The sequence below is a fragment of the Delphinapterus leucas genome, chromosome 4, assembly GCF_059928025.1.
Source record: "Delphinapterus leucas isolate spDelLeu-1000000601 "Yukka" chromosome 4, BTC_Dleu_Yukka2, whole genome shotgun sequence".
NCBI lineage: Eukaryota > Metazoa > Chordata > Mammalia > Artiodactyla > Monodontidae > Delphinapterus > Delphinapterus leucas.
The window spans coordinates 13,367,185-13,388,160 of record NC_143132.1 but is presented as its reverse complement, the minus strand read 5'-3'; the positions used below and the strand labels follow the sequence as shown (position 1 = coordinate 13,388,160).

Here is a 20,976-nt window from a genome sequence, read left to right as displayed (position 1 = left end):
CTGGATGCTTGCTCACCGCTATGGACTGAATATTTGTATCCTCTAAAAACTCACATGGTGAAGCCCTAATCCCCACTGTGATGGGGGGGTGCAATTTGGAGAGGTAATTAGATTTAGATCAGGTCATGATGCTGGAGCCCCCATGATGAAATATAATGTCCTTATAAAAAGAAGACAAGAGAAGAATTCTCTGTGTGTGCATGCAACAAGGAAAGGCCATTGTTGAAGGCCAACCATCTTCAAAGGCTGTTGAAGCCACAACCAGGAAGAGGGCTCTCCCCAAGAACCTGACCATTCAGGTACCCCTATCTCAGGACTTCCAGCCTCCAGGACTGTGAGAAGTAAATGTCTGCTGTTTAATTCACCCAGCCTATGCTGTTTCATTACAGCAACTCGAACTAAGACACCCACCCACCCATCTTCCCCCTCAGAATGCATGCTGCCTAGTTTTCGCTCTTGCTATAGCATCAGCTTCATCCTGGCTGAACACTGCTCACCAGCAACTAAGACACCTTCTTGCCAGTGGGTCCTTGCCAGTGGGTCCTTAGGGAATATGCCTGTCCCTAGTCCCTCCTGAGAACAGCCTTTACCACCTTAGGCTTCTCATCCCTTAGCTGCCACCTTGCAGAGCCCACCGTCTTGGCAAAGACCAGAGCACCATGCATATATCCTGACTGCTGATGTGGTAAGCTGGGGGCAAGTGTATCCTAACCTATATCGAGCTCCTCCACAGGGGCGCCATGGGCAAAACCAAGATCAATTTGGCTGAGACCCTGCCCTCAAAAAGTCTGCAGTCTAGGGTCAACCCCATTCTCATGTCCCCTCTGGGGATCCCAGAATCCACAAATCTTCCCAGGAAATCTAGGTAACTGTTCTGTCTTTGGGGCTTCTCTTCAATGTCTATCGGGAGCGTATGATGACCTGTAATCTGCAATACCATGGTAATCACTTGTCATTTGGTGCCTGAAGATTTAGTGAGATTTCCAGCTGGGCTTCTCCACTTGGTTTCTCTGGGCTAATTGTGAACCTTCCAAGCCACGATTTTTCTTGACCATAGAGTGCGCTTAGTAGGACGTTTCTTGAAGTGATTGTGAAATCCAAATGACAAACTTTTGAGAAGACTTTCCAGGAGAAAAAAAGTTTGCAGCCTAGGAAAAGTGTTCACAGAGACACAGACAGACTATGATAACACACCTAAAAGAGCCATTAGGGAATTCCCTGATGGTCCAGTGGTTAGGACTCAGCACTTTCACTGCAGGGGCCCGAGTTCGATCCCTGTTCAGGGAATTAAGATCCTGCAAGCCGTGCGGCACAGCCAAAAATAAATTAATTAATTAATTAATTAAAATAAAAGAACCATTAAACACTAGAACATCAAGGAAACGGCATAAGGATGGCTGATTTCAACCAGACCTGGAAGAAGAGCAAGCAAAAATGGGAACAGTCCAGATCTAGACACAACGCATGCAAAAAAATGAGAATAGGATACATCCCAGGGCAAACAGGACTCCTATTTCACTGGCTCTAAGTATTTGAGAAAGGAGGCCTGAGAGATAAAATGAGAAAGCAGGGCTGGGACCAAAGGACTAGATAGAGTCTTTGAAAGCTTAAAACACATGGTGACATATCAGAGCTAAGCTTTAGGAAAGTCACATTTCTCAGCAGTAAGTACACACCCATATTACATGTTCTTAAGTCATTTTAACAGGCAGTCTAATGGAGTGGTTGGACATCCTTGTGGGTTAAACTGCGTCCCCCAAAAAGATATGTTTAAGCCCTAACCTGTAGTAACTATGACTATGACCTTATTTGGAAACTGGGTCTTTGCAGACATAGTCAAGATGAGGTCATATAGGATTAGGATGGGCCCTACATCCAATAATTTGTATCTTAATAGAGAGAGGAAGAGATAGAAACAGACACACAGCCACAAGAGAAGATGGCCATGTGAAGAAGGAGGCTGAGACTGGAGTGACATCACAAGCCCAAGGAATTCACAAGGAATGCCAACGGCCAGCAGAAGCTGAAAAAGGCAAGAAAAGATTCTACCCTGGAACCTTTGGGGAGAACATGGCCTTGTCAACATCTTGATTTTGAACATCCAGCACTATGAGAGAATAAATGTCTATTGTCTTAGGTCATCCAGTTTGAGGCACCTTTTACTAGCAGCCCCAGCACAAACATGAATTAAGCTTGACTTGAAAATCATCAGTGCTTTAAGACCTTCAGAGAAGATGGGCTAGTTCATGAACAAGGAAGCAATCCTAGAGAAAAACTGAGGTCATGAGGCACAACTGTGACTGGAACTGTGGATGTAAGACTACTGTCCAAGGGGAAAGGAGTATAAAGAAAGGGATGCAGTCGACCCTGGAAGGTCAACAACTCTCTGATGATGGAGGGTCTGGGTTCAATCCTATCCTGATAGGATCAGTCAACAATGGGGCTAATCCTTCCATTGATATTTAATCACTGGGATTCTTGGCTGCCCCCAAGGGCTTTCTCATCTTTGTTCTTTCCAGGGCCAGAATCCACAGTCTTTATTCTTCCCGAAATCCTAACTTTTGAGAAGACACTTCGCTATTAATCCCCATGTGTAAGTGGATTACAAAAAAAAAAAAAAAATTGGGAGATTAAGTTTCTACTACTTGCCACCTACCCAAAGATGAATGTGAATTTAATTAATGCAATTTTTTTCTGATTATACTCTTAACCCGTACTGATTGTAAAGTCTTTCAGTTAGAGAAAATTATGCCTAGGAAAATAAGATTTGCACTTACCTTCAACACTAAAAGACATTCGTTGTTGCTATTTGGCTATATTTACTATTGGTATCCGATGCATTTAAGAGAAATACTTTATAATTAAAGAAAAAAAAAAACTTTGAAGATGAGTTATTTGGGAAGAATCATCCGGACAGACAAAGAAAGTGTAAGGAAAAACCCACAGAACGTCTGAGAAAAATGGAGAAGGGTGAGCCCAGGTAATCAAAGGCCATTAACCATTTTAACACTGCCAGAGGCCAGAGAGATTTTATTCAAACTAAAGGAGGAAATTCAAAAACATGACTCTCACAGCATCCTTAAGTTAGATGAAATACTCAGGGCATTAAACTATCAAACTTGACTCATGTCCTAATTAAGCTGTCCATTTCAGAATCCCACCAAATAACTTTTCCATGATGGAAACCTTAATATTTAAGGTACGTTACTATCTCCTTAGGAGAGTTCCCTTTTTTCCCAAATTATGGTTTTCTAGCAACCATAACACAGCAACCAAGACCATACCTTCTGCCCTTGGTACCAGTCTCCCCAAAGAGCTGTATGTATAGACCTGCACGTATAACCCTTGGCTGTCTTAGCTGTGGCTGGGCCCCAGAATGTTGGAGGAGCTGGGTCCATATGCTGTAATAATGTCCAGACGTTATACACGGCCAATTGCTAGTTGCTAGCAGGCCTATAAATTCACTTTTCATAACTTAGGTGGGATCCAGAACTGCTGTATCACGGGCTAAAAAGACACAAATTACTGCAATTAAAATTCAGAGGCTATCTGTGAGGAATAATTTTAGCCCTTCTCACTCAAATAAGCTACATTAACTAGTCCTGGTTTAAAGGACAGGCCGTTCCCTTGGACCTCTAAAGACTCCGAGGTCCTCAACTAATCGGCAGCACCTACCAAAAAAGTCCATCTGCTTTTGACCCTGTTTCCTCCAAGAAAGAGAAGGTCATTTGGGTTCTCTTACTTGAACTGAGCTGAAATCATGCCACGTGCTCCCACGAACCTTTTTCTTTAAGGTAATTTAAATGCTTTGATCCAACTGGTGAGCAGTCACAGGACCAAAGTTGCAGGCATTCAAGGCATTCGATCCCCAAATTAAAGCAATTAACTGTCAAAGAAGGGAAGGAAAAAATAAGGAAAAAACCCACAGGATTCATTTTCTCAATCAATTTTAAAACAATTCGATTGTTAAATTGTTTAGGTTAAGTGAAAACCATAGTTATGAGGCTTAATTTTTTAAACGACGATGAAATGTTAAAGTTCCAGTGGCATAACTGTGGAATTGAAATAATTTCTAATCAGAGGTTTCAAGGTGAGATAATGATTCCAACATTCATAAGACTTTTTCTAAAACCTCACAGTAGATCTTGCGCTGCACTTGGAACATTTTTTCTAAAACTATTTTTCATGCTCCACAAACTGCTTAAGAAGAGGAACATTATAATTATCAGCCTGCAAATATTTTTCCCTCCCATAACAGGGACCAGAGCAGAATTCAGGGAACAGTTATTAGCAACATCCGGAAGCCTTTAAATAGTGGAACTTAGTCAAGCACTGAGAAGCCCAAAACGCCTGAAATTATTATCCAATTTTTTAGAACTCTGTCTGAAAAAAGAAAGACACTTTATTAACTTAATTCCAGCTAAAATAATAACCAAAGTGTTTAAAATAACCAAAATAATCTGATGCCTCAAGATAGCTAGCTTCCAAATATCTACAAAACATAAGCTCCTTTTCTATGTAAAGAAACTTAAATAGGCAGATCTCTAACAGTATTTGTGTCTTTTGAATGCAGGGTTTCCCAACCTCAGCACCACTGACTATGGACCAGATAATTCTTCGCCTGGGGAACTGCCCCATGCATTGCTGGATGTTAGCAACATACCTGGCCTGTACCAGCTAGATGCCAGGTACCTCCTTGCTTCTAGGCAGATGCTAGGTACCTCTCCAGTAGAACAACCAAAAATATCTCCAGACATTTCCAAATGTTGCCTGGTGAGCAAAATTGGCCCCAGTTAAGAACCCCTGTCCTAACATAACACAATAAAAATATTTCAACCAACAAAAAAAATTTATCACCCAAAAGCTGATACCCAAAGACAGCTCCCTTTCAAGTTACCTTGGAAATATACCCTTCCACAGCTTTGGTAAATAAATTAAATAACTCAGTCATTCACACAGTTTTTAAAGTAAACAAAGTATTGTTCTTTTTTTTTAATGTGAAATCAGAGATTTAAAATATAATGTCTCTCCAGTGCTTCTTTTCTCAATCTATAACTTAAGTCATGCCAGTATAGCTATAGAAAATATGAAACTAGTATAGCCTGGCTATGGAGTGCAAAGTTGACAGTTATTGACAGTCATAACTAAGCAAACATCTTTATTGCTCTTCAGCTTTTCAAAAGCAAACAGTATGTAAAGGATGCCATCAGAAAAGTGAAATGATTATCTACAGAATGAAGAAAATGTTTGCAAATCATATATCTGACAAGGAATTTATATCTAGAATACGCAAAGAATCCTCACAATTTAATAGAGACAGAAACCAAATTTTAAAATGAACAAAGGGTCTGAACAGACATTTATCCAAAGAAAATACACAATTAGCCAATGAGCACATGAAAAGATGCTCATCATTATTAGGTACCAGGGAAATGCAAATCAAAACTGAAAGGAGATAGCTCCTATCACCCACTAGGATGACTACAAACAAAAAAACAGGTAATAATAAATGCAAGGATATGCAGAAATTGGAATCTTCATTCACTGCTAGTGGGAATGTAAGATGGTACAGTCACTTTGGAAAACAATCTAGCAGTTCCTCAGAAGTTTAAACATAGAATTACCACATGACCCAGCAATTCCACTCCTAGGTATATACCAAAAAGAATTTAAAACAAGTATTCAAACAAGTATTTGTACACTGACGTTTACAGCAGCAACTAATCACAATAGTCAACAGGTGGAAATAACCCAAATGCCCATCAACTGATGAATGAATATAAATAAAATGTGGTATATCCATACAATGAAATATTGTTCATCAATAAAAAGTAATGAAGTACTGACATGCCACAATATGGAAGACCCTTGAAAACATTATGCTGATAGAAGATAGTCACAAAAGACCACATATTATATGATTCCATTTATATGTAATGTCCAGAGTAGGCAAATCTACAGAGACGGAATATAGATTAGTGGTTACTGGAGGCTGGCGGGATGGGTATGGAAGCGAAGCAAGTGATAACGGATGTGGGTTTCCTTTGGAGTTGATGAAAATGTTCTAAAATTGATTACAGTGATGGCTGCTAAACTCTGTAAATATACCAAAACCCACTGAACTGTACACTTTAAAGAACTGAATTGCATAGTATGTAAATCATATCTTAATAAAGCCATTTTCAAAACAAAAAATAGACAAGGCACAGAAGACTTCATCGTGCTTATCATGCTTATAGAACACAATCTCACCAACCCTGACATCTGACAGAAGCTGTAGGTATAACAGGAAGGGAAGGGGAGAGGAAAGATAGGTCAGGACACTGATATTCTCATTTTACAAAGGGGAAGGAGGTAAGGGTCCCTGTCATTGGTTGATGGAACTAAATGAGTCCATATAAGTAACAAAGATTGAACTATAAATATAATCATAAAAATCTGGAGAATAAAGGAAATAAGAAGCAATAAGTAAGCTAAATTGTGATTTATCATAACAGGAAGTCAATAAATAAAAGTGGCATAAACAGATTATTTAGTGATATAAAGACAACCTGTAGAACTAAAAACAAAAATGAACAAAAGTGATTATTTCTGGAGAGTACAGGAGTGGGCGGAAAAAAAAACCAAAATGGGAACAGAACATGTTTTTCACGACAAGCTCATCTATCCTATTAGTTTGTTAATACTACATGGAATCATTGCTTTGCACACCGTTTTCAGAAACAAATCAAACTTGGCATTACTTGAGTCGAAGAATCCACGTGAAATAAGAATATACTTGACGTCAGGAAAAATACTGAAATGGGTCATCATCACTGAGTGAAACTGTGATTTCAATATATTACAGCAAAATTGACTCAAGTTTCCTAGCCAAGGACTGCATCCCTAGTTAGGCAGTTTGGAAATGTATGTTAGATCCTTAAGAGAACAAGAAAAACATACAGAGCCCCTACCCTCTCTGTGGCAGTTAAGAAGCATCATAAGGTCAAAGCTTCACCATGGCAAGAATATTCAAAAGTCCTAACAACTTTTGGATCCAAAGACTTTTTCAATGAAAGAAAGCACATAGGGCATTCTCAGGACACAGCAGGATTTCCCAACTGGGAAAGTATACTACACAGTTACTTAAACATAATCAGGGTTACAATTCTGACACTTGGAACTCAAGATTCCAGGCAGCCAAACTGGGGCTGAGAATGTCAGATTGTAGAATTAGTCATGAAGCCAAGCAACAGGCATGACCAGGAGTGACCAGGGTACCCCAGAGATCTAGGGGCCTTACAGGTATGGAAAGGGACTCCATGGTTATCAGAACCCAGGGGGCTACAGCACGATAAAGAACTTGCCCCCCACATTCCCACTCCCCATGGATATCCTTGTGTGTGTGAGGAGATCAAGGTGCACATTTGGGGGAACTGGTAGTCCAGGGGTTAGGACTCGACACTTTCACTGCCGAGGGCCCGGGTTGAATCCCTGGTCAGGGAACTTAGATTCCACTAGCCATGCCGTGCAGCCAAAAAAAAGATGAACATTTTGCAAAAGAGACCAAAACTAACACATTAGCTCAGTAGTTAGGTCAGGCTCCTGTTAAGTCCAGAAAAACCAAAATGCACATCTGAATGTCATGGCGAGAATAAACCACAGTCCTGAACCTCTAAAACACTGCCCCCAAATCAAGTGGGAACGAGCTAATGAGTTCCTGACTCTCCTAGATATTCCTGCTCAAAATCTTCTTTTGCCCAGAATGCGGCCAAGCGCTCTGTGCCCTGCACAGGAGATGCAGTTGGGTCATAAGAGATCTTGTCCCCAGGATCTGAGAAACCCTGGGATGGTCAGGCTTTGGGCTGGAATCTCTCCCGCAAAGACCCAGGGGGCCACCAACGTGGCTGGCGGAAAGGGGAGGCAAAGCAGACCCCCTCCTGAGGGCCCCTCAGATTCAACCTGCAGACCTGAGGCCCACCTTCTCTTCTGAAAAGCAAGCGGAAAACCCCATCCACTCCACTTCCGTGGTCCTGACAGCTCCACAGGGAGGATTCCCAAACCCAGGACTCCCCCTGACCACCCGTCCCCCAGAGTTGACCTGGTGACTTTCCAGGGCTCATTATCCCCTCCGCAGAGGGCAGAGGAAGCCAGGAGCAGGAACTAGAATGGATCTGTGTTTACGAGGTGAGCATCTCCTGGCCCAGGAGGAAGGCGGTTAGGCAGGGTATCCTGTCTCCTCCACAGCCACAGAGAACTGTGTTTGGGGTTTTTAAGGACAAGCAACTGAATCTCCTTCGCCTATCCCCCATCCACTCCCTGCCCATCCCAAGCCAAGCTTGGTCCCAGGTCCACTGTCTCCCAATCATGCATCTCCTCACACACCTGTACACTCACCTCTATACTCATCCCTTGGTCTTTAATAAAATCCTTCTGTAGAAGCTGGAATTAAATAATACAGGGGGATATTGTTTTGTTTTGTTTTTTAACCAAAGACACTTTCCTCCTTCCTTTCATTTCTCCTCCTTCATGAATTCAAAGTGGCCCGAGCCAGAACACACGCGGTACCTTCTTGCTTGGCTCCAAAATGCTACATCCAAGTCTCTCTTTATGGAAAGAAACTCTGCGACAGCACCAAGGTTCAAAGGGCCTTGGCCCATTCAGAAACTGAGGACGCGCTCAACTGAAAGCACCTTCCCTCCCACATGGCTCTTCACTGAATCATCACTCTTTGTTCAGCATCCTTTGGATGCACACAATTGATTGGCTCTTATATTGTGCCAGGTTTTTGGTTTTTTTTTTTGCTGCTATTTCAGTGAACTGAGACCCCACTTGCAGCCAAACGCAAGGCTCTGAGCTCAGCCTCGGCCCGACGAGGGAAGAATCTCTCTCCACCTAGCAAGAGCTCCAAGGTCTTCTAGAAGAATCTCACACGAGTCCAGGAGGAATCGCTCCATACCCACAGTCTAGGCCTTTGTGAATGTCTTAATGAGGTCCCTGGAGACCACAGGAACAATGAAAGTCTTAGGCTAGAGGGGTGTGGAGGGTGGGAAGGGGATGGAAGGGGAAAACCCACCTAACTTAATATTTTGTACCTTTTACACTAGAGCATTGTTTTATTTTCCAAAAACTCTGTTCCTGGCTGAGTATTGCTTTATTTTTTGAATGCCTCCTTTATTTAATTAAAAAAAAAGAAATTTAAATAAGTGATTTGGCCTACAATGATGATAGTTTTTTTTTAAAACACAGGAATTATTATATAAAACTAAATATTTAGAGATGAAGTGACCCGAAGTTTAGAATTGTGAAAAACAGAAGAATTTGGCTGGGGGCCTTGCAAATCTGTTTCTTCTGGTCCCATAGTGGGGGGGGGCGGGAAAGAAGGGGGACATGGAAACATACACTCTACCCATTTGCTTAATTTAGAAAGGAAAATGAATATGTATATATACATATATGTATAAACACACACACATCCCCAGTGAAACACTGTTTTAGATACAGGAGTCCAAATGACTGGACACAGTGAAAATAAGGCTCTTTCTCATCCACAAGCCTGCACCTAGGGATTCAGGAATTCCACAGGACCCTCTGTACACTGCCCACAGGAACCAAATTCTCTCTGCCTTCTCACCCTCAAGCCACCTGACTCTCAGGCAGAAGCTCCCTGCCATCACTGGCTTCTAGGCAAGGCTTGGATGTGATTCCCACGCTCTTACCTGCATTCCTCATTTGGGAAAGCATAGGCTTGAAGTTTGCATCTATTAAAGTGCTGTCTCACAATACGCGTCTCCTTCAGGCAGTAAGTAACCTCCTTGCATTGCGGAAGGGAAAGGAGAGGTGTTACCACGCGCACCTAGCAGGCCCTCAGCAAAGCTCTGGGGAGAAATTTCCGCCCAGGCGCTCCAGAACGCCCGGGGTACTGACCGCTCGCCAGAACTCCAGGAATTTGGTGTGGAACATGGGGGAGACAGGCCAGCACCAAGTCTTCTTTCTGGTCTTAGACGGGGAGGGGAGGAGTGGGGACCTGGGAGAGACAACTGCAGGGGGAAAGGAGAGGAAGTCTTTGTCCTAGCTCTTTGGATGTGCATTAGAGTGCAGTTAAATGGTCGGGCTAATGAGATTTCCTGACCACGTGCTCCCTTTTAAGTCCAGGCCCCCAACTGATTTGATCCCCAGGCAGCAGCAGGGGGCAAAGCTGCCTTCAAGCATCCCTAAGGGCCAGAGAATTCCCAGAACAAGTGCAGGAAGGATCAGAATCATTTCTGCGACTGGGATTTTATTTTATTTTTTTATTAATTTATTTATTTTTGGCTGTGTTGGGTCTTTTGTTTCTGTGCCAGGGCTTTCTCTAGTTGCGGCAAGCGGGGGCCACTCTTCACTGTGGTGCGCGGGCTTCTCACCATCGCGGCCTCTCTTGTTGCGGAGCACAGGCTCCAGGCACGCAGGCTCAGTAGTTGTGGCGCACGGGCTTAGTTGCTCCGAGGCATGTGGGATCTTCCCAGACCAGGGCTCGAACCCGTGTCCCCTGCATTGGCAGGCAGATTCTCAACCACTGCGCCACCAGGAAAGCCCTGCGACTGGGATTTTAAATAAATAGGTTATCACATTTATCCACTGGCATCCAGCAATAATGCTACTGACCCCGTAGCTTGTATGAGGCAGCCTCCACTTGGGGTGACTGAGGTAGGCCCAGGGGAGCAGAGGGTATGGGGAACATTCCCTGTGGGCTTATCTCCCACTGGACAAACTGCAAGTCCCTCACCTACTTCTTGTTTGTTTGCTTGCTTGATTGTTTTGGTCGGTAAAGGCCCCTGGGATCTACGTTCAATGAGGTGTTATTGACCCAACTCAATTATTTGCTCCAACAGGCAAAAGGGTGTTGTAACGAGAAGCATTTTTTTTCAGTACCTTATTCTGTAGCCAAGCCTGAGATGGTCTTTTTCAAACTATTTATTCATCTGATTATAGGTTATGGAGGGGCTTTTCTTGTTTTCGTTTTTCCTGTCTGAAACTGGCTTCTCTCTTTGCCTGAAGGAAATCAGCAGTGCTGATGGAGCAAAGGAAAAACAAGTCAAAACACATTGACAGCATTTTGAAGATATTCAATGAAATCAATTCTCCTCTTCTACTTTCCCTAGTTAGACAACAGCCTCCTTCTAAGGTATATTTCTCTTCTATTCAAAGATAATTACCTAGGAACTTCGTTGTTTACCACTCCAAGACAACCTCCCTGGCGGAGTTTTACGGTGGGGTACAAAAGAGCATATTCTAGAAACCAGCGATTTACCAAACTTCTGCTACAAGACACAGCTCAAATTTCACTTCTACCAGGAAGTATTCCCTCCCAGCCTCCAGGTATCTCTTTGTTCAAACCTCCCTCCATCCGGGTATTATTCACTTTGCACAGCGGCCATTGGTTCAGCGGCAACCACTTCCCACCTGGACAAGGTTTCCTCCTCCAAACCCAGGCCTGGGTCTCAGCAGAGCCTTAAGGAAGAAGGAAGGAAGAAGAAACTAAAACCTAATGGAAATTCAAATACAAAAGAAAGGCGCTGTAAGCGATTAGATAAGTAGAGTGAAACCTAAGAGCAAGTAAACCAAGCCCTGTTTGAAGCTGAAAACAGCAATCCTTCATGCTTTTTAAAATAAAATAGGAGTTGGGAGAACGGAAAACTGCAGGAAGGGGAAGAGACAAGGGGGCCATCCTCTGCAACAGATTCCCTCTAACAGGGAAACATTGTTCCAGTGTTTCGTACGTAGCAGTCACTGCGCCAGTTGATTTATATTGTCGTTTAACTCCCACTCCCACTCCCACAAATAGGGATACACATTATCCCCACTTTACAGACCCGGAAACTGAGACGCAGGGCGATTAAGTAGCTCGGTCTGGAACAGATCACCCAGCTCGTGAGTGACACTGAGCAGGCACCGGGAGCAGGGTTTTTGACCTCAGCGCCCAGGCTCTCAACCTCTGTTCCAGCTCAAACAAAGTGGACGCCAAGTCAGCACGCGTGGGTAACCCGATCCGCTCTGAGTGAAGAATGCCCCACAGCTGCTCCGCGGGGCTGCGTGGGTACCACTGAAACGGGCACGTATTGGCCAGCGTCCCCAAGGGCTCGCGCGCGTCCTTCAAGACTTGCCAACACGCAGGAAAAGGCAGACTCGGAATCCACCTGGACCGGCTTGGGAACGAGCCCAGAGGATGCCACTGGAAGGGAGGTGAGCGTGGCTTAGTCAGCGCCCCGACGGCCGCCAATGCGAGAGGGCCTCTGGGTGTAGGGAGCCTGGGAATGCAGTGCGCAGCGGGGACTGGGCACGAAGGCGCCGTCTGGGCGTCTATTCCCCGCAGCATCTCGCCAGGAGGCCCGGGGAGGGGGCGTCACCTGACAGCATGCACCAACTTCTCCCAGCTCGGAGGGGGGCTCGCGGCGGCAGCCGGGGGAGCGCAGCGCGCAGCTCTCGCCCAATGGCGAGGTCTGTAAACAAAAGCGGGCCCCACGCGGGTCCCCAGCTGGCCGATGAGCGGAGCGGCGCAGCGCAGCATCATCCGAGCGGCCGAGCCTGCAAGAGAGCTAGGCGGGACGGCGATCCGGCGCGGGGACCCCACGCACAGCCCCCAGGATCCCGCGCCCGGACGAGTCATTGTCTGCGCTCGCGCAGGAGGCCGCTTTAAATGTCCCCTCCCAGGTCTGCGGCGGGTCCCCGGCCCTGTGCGCCAACCCCCAGGCTCTCCGCCCCGTGAGTCGGGTACCGAGCGTGACACGGATAGCCAAGGTGACCGCCCAGTCAGCGTCGCCGAAAACCCAGGCCTGGAGGTGCCCAAGTCAGGGACGGAGACACACACAGAGAGACACACGCAAGCACACGCACGCCCTCCCCGAAGTTGACAAAAATCAGCCGACAAATACAAAGTGCCGCCGCCGCCGCAGGTCAACGCTGACCTCCTGCTGCCGGGAAGACCGAATGCCAAAGCCTGGACACTGTCACTTCCATTCGGCGCCAGGCACCTCACCTGGGAGCCACTGTCTCGTCTCCCTCCTGACTGCTCCCTCGAGCGAAGGATGTCTCCCCTTGCCTCCCCTCGCCAGCTCCCCACCTCCCAAGTGTGGGATCGCCAAAACAATACGAGTAAATCCCAATCGGGGGGAGCTAGGACCCGCCGGGAGCCCCAATGTGCCGGAGACTGGGGTCAGGACGTGCCCGTCACGGGCAGAGAGGCTCCGGGCGTCCTCACTGCCGTCCCTCGGGGCGGCTCCAGCCGGCCGGCCGGCACTCCCCAGGCTCGCGGTACTCACCCGCGACGTTCGTCCCGGATCTCCGCCAGGGGGACAGGGACAATGCGGGGCCGCGGGGCTCCGGGGGCTGCGGACACAGAGGCGTTCGCGGCGCTGCAGAGCTGCGCGCCCGACGGCGGCGGCGCTGCTCTGCCCGGCCTCGCTTCGGCCCCTTAGCCAGTCTGCCAATGGGAGCTGTCAGGGTGCCTCCGCCAGCCGCCTAGGGGGCGGGTCCGTGGAAGCCCGTGGGAAACCGAGTTCCGATTGGTCCGCCTGACAATCGCTCCGCCTCCGGACAGCCAATCAGAGACGGCGGACACATGAGCGGGGCGTTCGGAGTTGGGCTGGAGAGTGACAACAGGCGCACGCTGGGCACCCGGGCTGCATCCCCGCCCGCGGCACGCGGCCGGAGAGGTTCCCCCGCCACGCACGCCGGGATTGCCTTCCCACTAGGCTCCGGCGGCGCGGCTTGGGGAGAGCAGGGGAAGGCAGCGGAGGCGCGGTGGCTGGGGAACAGCGAAGAAGCCCCTAACAAAGCAGCTCTGGGAGGGCCGAGCGGCCTCCGCCTCCTCCCGCAATAGGTCCGCGAAGCTGCCTGTCACTGTGCATAGGTAGAGGTGGCCAATGACGTAGAGAGAAGGAGCTCGAGTTGGCGCGCGCGCGCGCGCGCGGCTCGGTTTCAGTGGGATTGGTCCGAGGTAAAGGATTTTCCTGCCACCTAAGGCGGAGAGGAAAGAAGAACGGAACGGGGGGAGGGGACGAGCCAAAAAACGTTGTACCTGCGACACGTGGTCTGGCTTGGGAGGCGTGTGCCTGACTCTAGGGGGAGACAGGAACTTTTGGACGAGAAGAAAAAACCCTAAGGTAATCCCTTCCTGTGGATGCTGGGAGGTGTTAGACGCTAACCAAGCTCCAGGTAGGGCACGGTGGCCTTAACCGAATCCTGGGGAGCCCAGGACTCACCGGGTTGACTCATCTTGCCCAGCAAGTACACTTGAAATCACAGGCTCACATTCACCTACTGAGCAGTATGCGACTCGGGCTAAATTCACACAGACCTGCCTCCTGGTCTCTTCTGTAAAATCCGGAAACGATGTTTGCCATTTACCTTTGGCGAGATTGTGAGGAAGAGGAAACCCGGACTCCGGCAGTAGAGACGCTAACGAAATCTCTTCCCCACACCCATCAGTGCTTCCTCCTCGCCTTAAGAGCTCTGGACACCACCATTAAGAACAAAGGCTGGGGTGAATATTGACCACAACCTGATTCAGTGGGCCCAGTCGCCGTGAGGGAGGGGGGAGGCCTGTGCCCCTGGGGTTATCTGGCTGAAAACAAAAAGAATCCGCAAAAAGAAATGCCTGTGTCCTAGAGCATAAAACTCAACTGGAACACTGGAAGTCATCCTTGACCTCTCTTCCCTCGTCCTTCTCCCATCTCTTCTAGCCTCCTCCTAAATCCACGCCCTCTTCCCCAATGCTTTCTCCCCCAACCGCATCAAAGGTCTCCCATCTCTTTCCACCCCGGGCCTTGCCTCCTGAAATCTACTCTCCACACTTTCCACTTTGCAAAATCATCCTTCTAAACAGAAAAATCTCATTGTGCTGTCTCCCTTCTGGGTCTCCTCCTTTTGCCCAGAGCCCACCCCACTCCCCACCCCACCCTCATACTTTCCCTTCACTTGACTAATTCCCACCCATTCTCCAGATCCTAGCTTAACAGCCAGTGCATCCATGCAGCAGACTTTTGCTGAACTCCAACTGCAGCATACAGTCTTGTAGATACTGGAAACCTGCCGAATCCAGTTAAGGTCAGGCACCCATATCTCCTACCCCCAGTCCTCCCACCAACCCCTGTATTAAAGGAGGCTGAAACTGCCAGTTAATTATGGTCTCCTCCACCAGCACAGCACTTCACTGGATCCAGATTCTTAGCTATCTTGCTCTCTGCTGTATCCCAGTGCCTAGCACCGTACCTGGCACATTTGGGGCTCTCAAAAATACTTAATCAATGAATTATAGAGGCGCAAAAAAAAGAAGCAAGAGCTTTAAAGATCCGAAATGTTTCTAAAACATCAGTTTGAGAAGAATGGTTAGGATAGCAGATCTCAGAGTGATATGTCCCCAGGTCCCATAATGGGTATTGCAAGAATGTTGAGTGAAGTTTGAGAGATTTTCCAAAAGACACACTTTCAAAGAAAGACCTAATCTCAGCCAAGACCTTGCCCAAACTTCTCAATGGAGAGTCATTCCTTTGTGAAGCTTTTCATCCCAGGAGAAAGAGCAGTTTCTTAACCTATTACAAGCCACCATCTTGGAAGGGGAATATATATATGAGAAACACACACACACACACACACACACACGCCAACACCAAGACTATTGCATGTCAGAGAAAGCAATCTTTGTTTTATTATGCCTCTGATACTTGGGTTTCTGGTACAGCAGCTGAAATTATAATTAAATAATATAATGAGTATCTGTCACTTGTAACTCCCCTCCCCCCCAAAATTATTTCTTCTCTGCCTCACTGAGGTCTACTGCCATCATGGCCCTCCTGTTAAGGAGGTAACATGGTTGCAAGACAGCTTCAGATGAGTCCTCAGAGTGGCCATCTGATTGCCTTGGGCATAGCTCTTTCTGCTCCTAAGAAATCGGAAAAGCGGTGGAGAGGAAAAACCCTGGAGTTACACTGGCTGGTTTGAATCCAAGCTCCACCGCTTTCCAGCTCCAGAGCCTTGTGCAAGTTATTTAATCTTTTGTAAGCCTCGCTTTTTCATTCTGCAAAACAGGAGTAATACCACCTAATCCACAAGGATGTTGAAGGGATTAAAAAGAAGTCGCACAGCACATAGTATGCACTCATATAAGTTAGCTATTGGGCTTAGCTAAGTTAACTAAACTCTCTGACCCACAGTTTCCTAATTTTTTAAATTGGATAATAACATTTCATTAAGTGGTTGAAAACCATGAAGGAGACAGTAGAAGAGAAATGCTTAGCCCTGCCCATAAAGGGGAGATGGATACATAGGAAACCACCATTTGGGGCTTTTCGTCAATCGTTCTCTCCCTCAGCCCCACCTGTATCAACACGTTAGGACTTTGCCTCTCAGAATCTGCTCAGGGCTGACTATGGGAGGGTTTGTTCCCACAATAATGGTGTCACCACTGAAGTTAATGAAATTAGGCTGACCTAGCCTTTGGGTACATTTCTTGCCCTTGAAATCAAAAAAGCTATTACAGGTATCTGTACTGTTTCTTGTCTCTGCTCAGCACAGAAAGCTGCTGCTTCACACCGTGGCGAAGAGAATGGGGGGTGTTTTGATTAAAACACAGACAAGTGCCATCTGGCGTCCCATCTCCTGAGGGCACCGTTGACATCTCAAAAGAACACAGCATTGGCAATAAAAAATTTTTAAAAAGTGGAGTTTTAAGGGTAGAATTAAGGGTTTAGGATAAAAGAACCCACAGAAGTTATATTTCTAGTTCATGACCCTAATTTCAACTACAAGTCAACATTTTCTTCCCCATCACTTACTGAAAGCCTCACTAAATACGGTCATAGCTAAGTCACAGAAAATGGCCTTTCTCACTATCTCGCCGTATCTAAACCACAGAGATAAGCCCACACCCTCCTCTCTAGGCAGCCCTGCAGCAGCCTCTGTTTCTACCTCCACCTTCCATTCGAACTGATGCTCCCAGAGGGCGGGGCTGTGGTCTCTTTCATTTCCTGCTGTAATCCTGCTGTGGTGTCTAGAACTGAGCCTGGCACAAAGTAATTGCTCAGTAAATATTTACAGAATGAATGAATTAGCCTCCTGTGTTTCCTAAAACGAGGACTTTGGCACTTATTTTCTTTTCTGTCATTTATTTGTGGATGACCTCTTTTTAAAAGGACATGAGGCAGCTTATTAAAAAGACACATATCTCACGACTTCCCTGGCAGTCCTGTGGTTAAGACTCTGTGCTTCCACTGCAGGGGGCACGGGTTTGATCCCTGGTTGGGGAACTAGGATCCTGCATGCCGTGTGGCGTGACAAAAATAAAAATAAAAAAATATATATATTTGTCACAAAAGCACTTACTGGTTGTGTTATCATTTACTTGGGAACCCACCAAGAGAGAGGTGAGTGGTTTTCCAAAGCAGCTGTTGTGAGTTTGCTCTGACTCATCCTCAATCTCTTGCCAAGAACCCCCTTCACCTGACAGATTGCCTCAAAGATTAGTAGACAGTTTGAGTTAAAATCTAGAACAAGAAAGTTCTAGTTAGTCATATTTTACTAGCAGGGACCTCTGTTTTATATCTTCCTGAGCATTTCTCTAACCAATCAGCCAGGTCACGCATGAATACCAAGGCCCTGACAATAGGTTCAGAGAAAGTGGAATCTCTGCCTCCTGGTAAGCCATTCTTGGGATGGTTTCCTTTTGAGAATCATTCCTCTAGAGCTATGAGAAACAGCTGGAAGATGACTTTAAAACCTAACCTAGGGACTTCCCTGATAGCGTAGTGGTTAAGAATCCACCTGCCAATGCAGGGAACATGAGTTCGAGCCCTGGTCTGGGAAGATCCCACATGCCACGGAGCAACTAAGCCTGTGTGCCACAACTACTGAGCCCGCATGCCACAACTACTGAAGCCCGAGTGCCTAGAGCCCGTGCTCTGCAACAAGAGAAGCCACCACAATGAGAAGCCCGTGCACTGCAATGAAGAGTAGCACCCTCTCGCCACAACTAAAGAATGCCCACACGCAGCAACAAAGACCCAACACAGCCAAAAATAAATTAATTAAATAAATTTATTGAAAATAAAAGGGGAGGGGAGGAAAGAAGGAAGGGAGGGAGGGAAGGAAGAAAACTTAAAGGGGCACAAATTGGGACTTCCCTGGCAGTCCAGTGGTTAAGACTCCACGCTTCCAGTGCAGGGGGCATGTGTTTGATCCCTGATCAGGGAATTAAGATCCCACATGCCAGACAGAGTGGCCAAAAAATAAAAATAAATAAATAAATAATTTTAAAATACACATTGACTACAAAAAACAATAACACACACACACACAGAAAAAGAGGCACAAATCAATAGGCCAGCGTTTCCATCTGGCCCCTAAGCTGACTCTCCCTCCGCTCCTTCCACCATATTGTTTCCTCCCTCCTTCCCCAATACCCAGGACCAGCTTCACGGGCATATGACCCGTGCACTCCCACAGGGTCCTGCACTCAGAAGGGCCCCATACTTGGTTTATTGCTCTGTCAATGCTGCCTTTAAAAATCCTAAATTTTTTTTTTTTTTTTTTTTTTTTGCTGCATTGGGTCTTCGTTGCTGCACACAGGCTTTCTCTAGTTACGGCAAGCGGGGGCTACTCTTCCTTGCGGTGCACAGGCTTCTCATTGCGGTGGATTCTCTTGTTGCTCTAGGCATGTGGGCTTCAGCTGCTGTGGCACGAAGACTCAGTTGTTACGGCACACAGGCTTCAGTAGTTGTGGCACGTGGGCTTCAGTAGTTGTGGCTCGCGGGCTCCAGAGCACAGTCTCAGTAGTTGTGGCGCACGGGTCTAGTTGCTCCGTGGCATGTGGGATCTTCCCGGACCAGGGTTCGAACCCGTGTTCCCTGCACTGGCAAGCAAAAAATCCTAATTTTTGAACCACAAGCCTGCAATTTCCCTTTTGCTCTGGGCCCTACAAATTAAGTAGCCTGTCCCTTCTACACCCCTGCCACTCTGGGGTGTCTCACCCTTGGTCCTCCCTGACCCCCAGTTTGTACCTTTCCCAGAGCAGGCACTCAGTATAACTAAATTAAGGGGTTGAACATAAAGGTAAAGTAGCATTTGTCCTTTATACGCCAGAATGGATGGAGCATAGCCAGGTGTCATGTAGAGAGATGCCCTTGAGAGCTTTTAGATGAGCTGCAGCAATGAGCACTCAGCTTACAAGGGGACACACTTGGATCTTCTCACTAGAGAATTCCAAGAAGACGAGCCAGGACAGCCCAGGGGCCACGAAAACCCCAGAGGAGGATACACACTCCCATCCTGTGAGGGTTCATTTTATGTGTCAACTTGACGAGGGCATGAGGGTGGGGGGGATGTCCAAACATTTGGTCTAGGTATGTCTGTGAAGGTGTTTCTGGAGGAGGTTAACGTTTGAATCAGTAGACTGAGTAAAGCAGATTGCCCTGGCTAATGTGAGGGGGCCTCACTCAGTCAGTTGAAGGCCTGAATAGAACCAGAAGGCTGACCCTCCTGTGAGTAAGAGAGAATTCCTCCTGCCTGATGATGTGAACTGAGACATGAGTCTTTTTTTTTTTTTCTTCTGGCCCCACCACGCAGCTTGGGGGATCTTAGTTCCCCAACCAGGGATCGAACCTATACCCTCCACAGTGAAAGCACAGAGTCCTAACCACTGGACCACCAGGGAATTCCCTGAGACATGGGTCCTTTCCTGCCTTCAGACTCAAACTGAAACACCAGTTCTTCTTGGGTCCCAGCCTGCCAATTACAGATCTTGGGACTTCTCAGCTTCCATGATCACATGAGCCGGTTTCTTATAATAGATCTCTTCATATATCTATATCGATCTATATAAATATAGATATCTCCTACTGGTTTGTTTCTTTGGAGAACCCTGACTAATACCCATTCCAGTAGTGTTCCTCATAACCATTCACCCATTCAGTGTTCGTCTATAGCCTGGCTACTCAAAGTGAGGTCCATGGGCCAGCAGCAACATCACCGCCCAGTGTCAGAAATGCAGGGTCTCGGGGAGGCCTTATCCCAGACACACTGAGTCTGAATCTACAGCCCAATAAATGCTCCAGGTGATTCATCGGCACGTAGTGTTGGGAAACACATCAGCCCTCTCGGAACACGCAAAGTCACCTGGGAGGAATGACAATATTAAAAACAACTTCTTAGTAAAGAATTTGTTTAACCAAGGCTCTCTTCCCTAAGGACAGATGTTAGGAGTGGGGTGAAAGAGCGTTCAGAAGAGGACTTGGGAAGGCAGGACATTTTCCCAGTCATGACAAACCTTCAGTTACAGAGAAAAGACCAAGGAAGCCTCAGTATGCAAACTAGCAGGCCAGACCAATACAAAGAAAGTCAAGGTCAGATAGGACGGGCCAGGCAAATCAGGCCGCCTCACAGCCAAGGAACCCAACACTGCCTCCCCCTTGTAACGTGCTTGGTTGCGTTTTATTTTCTGTTTTCACTGAAATGGCAGTTTGTGGAGAAACTCTCCCACTTGGCTGTGAACAGGCTCTGAGCAATGGCAGCACTTCTGCAGAGTTGGCAGGGACAGAGCTGTGGAATATTTCAGGGACTCCAAGGCAAGGGGACAGACAAACAACCGGGGTGGGGGGGGGAACCCTCCTCAAAATGAGGAGAAAGAGTTGAGAATCAAAAACAATTACCAGAAAAACAAAACAAAACAAAAAAAAACAATTACCAGGACAGGAACAGAATCACGGACATAGAGAACAGACTGGTGGTTGCCAAGGGGGAGGGGGGTGGGGGAGGGATGGAGTGGAAGTTTGCGGTCAGGAGATGTAAGCTTTTATATATAGGATGGATAAACAGCAAGGTTCTACTGTGCAGCACAGAGAACTATATTCAATATCCTAGGATAAACCATAATGGAAAAGAATATTTTTAAAAATGTATATATATGGATAACTGAACCACTTTGCTGTACAGCAGAAATTAACACAGCATTGTAAATCAACTATACGC

At 46.6% G+C, this 20,976-nt stretch overlaps 1 pseudogene across 1 annotated transcript in view; it reads right to left on the bottom strand.

Moving 5' to 3' along the window:
* LOC115802338 (small ubiquitin-related modifier 2 pseudogene) overlaps positions 1-20,976 on the bottom strand; it is a 296,470-nt pseudogene that overhangs the window by 248,123 nt on the left and 27,371 nt on the right. The window contains exon 2 of the transcript XR_016392965.1: positions 10,891-11,029. The product of XR_016392965.1 is annotated as a small ubiquitin-related modifier 2 pseudogene (transcript). The remainder of the gene's footprint in view (positions 1-10,890; positions 11,030-20,976) is intronic.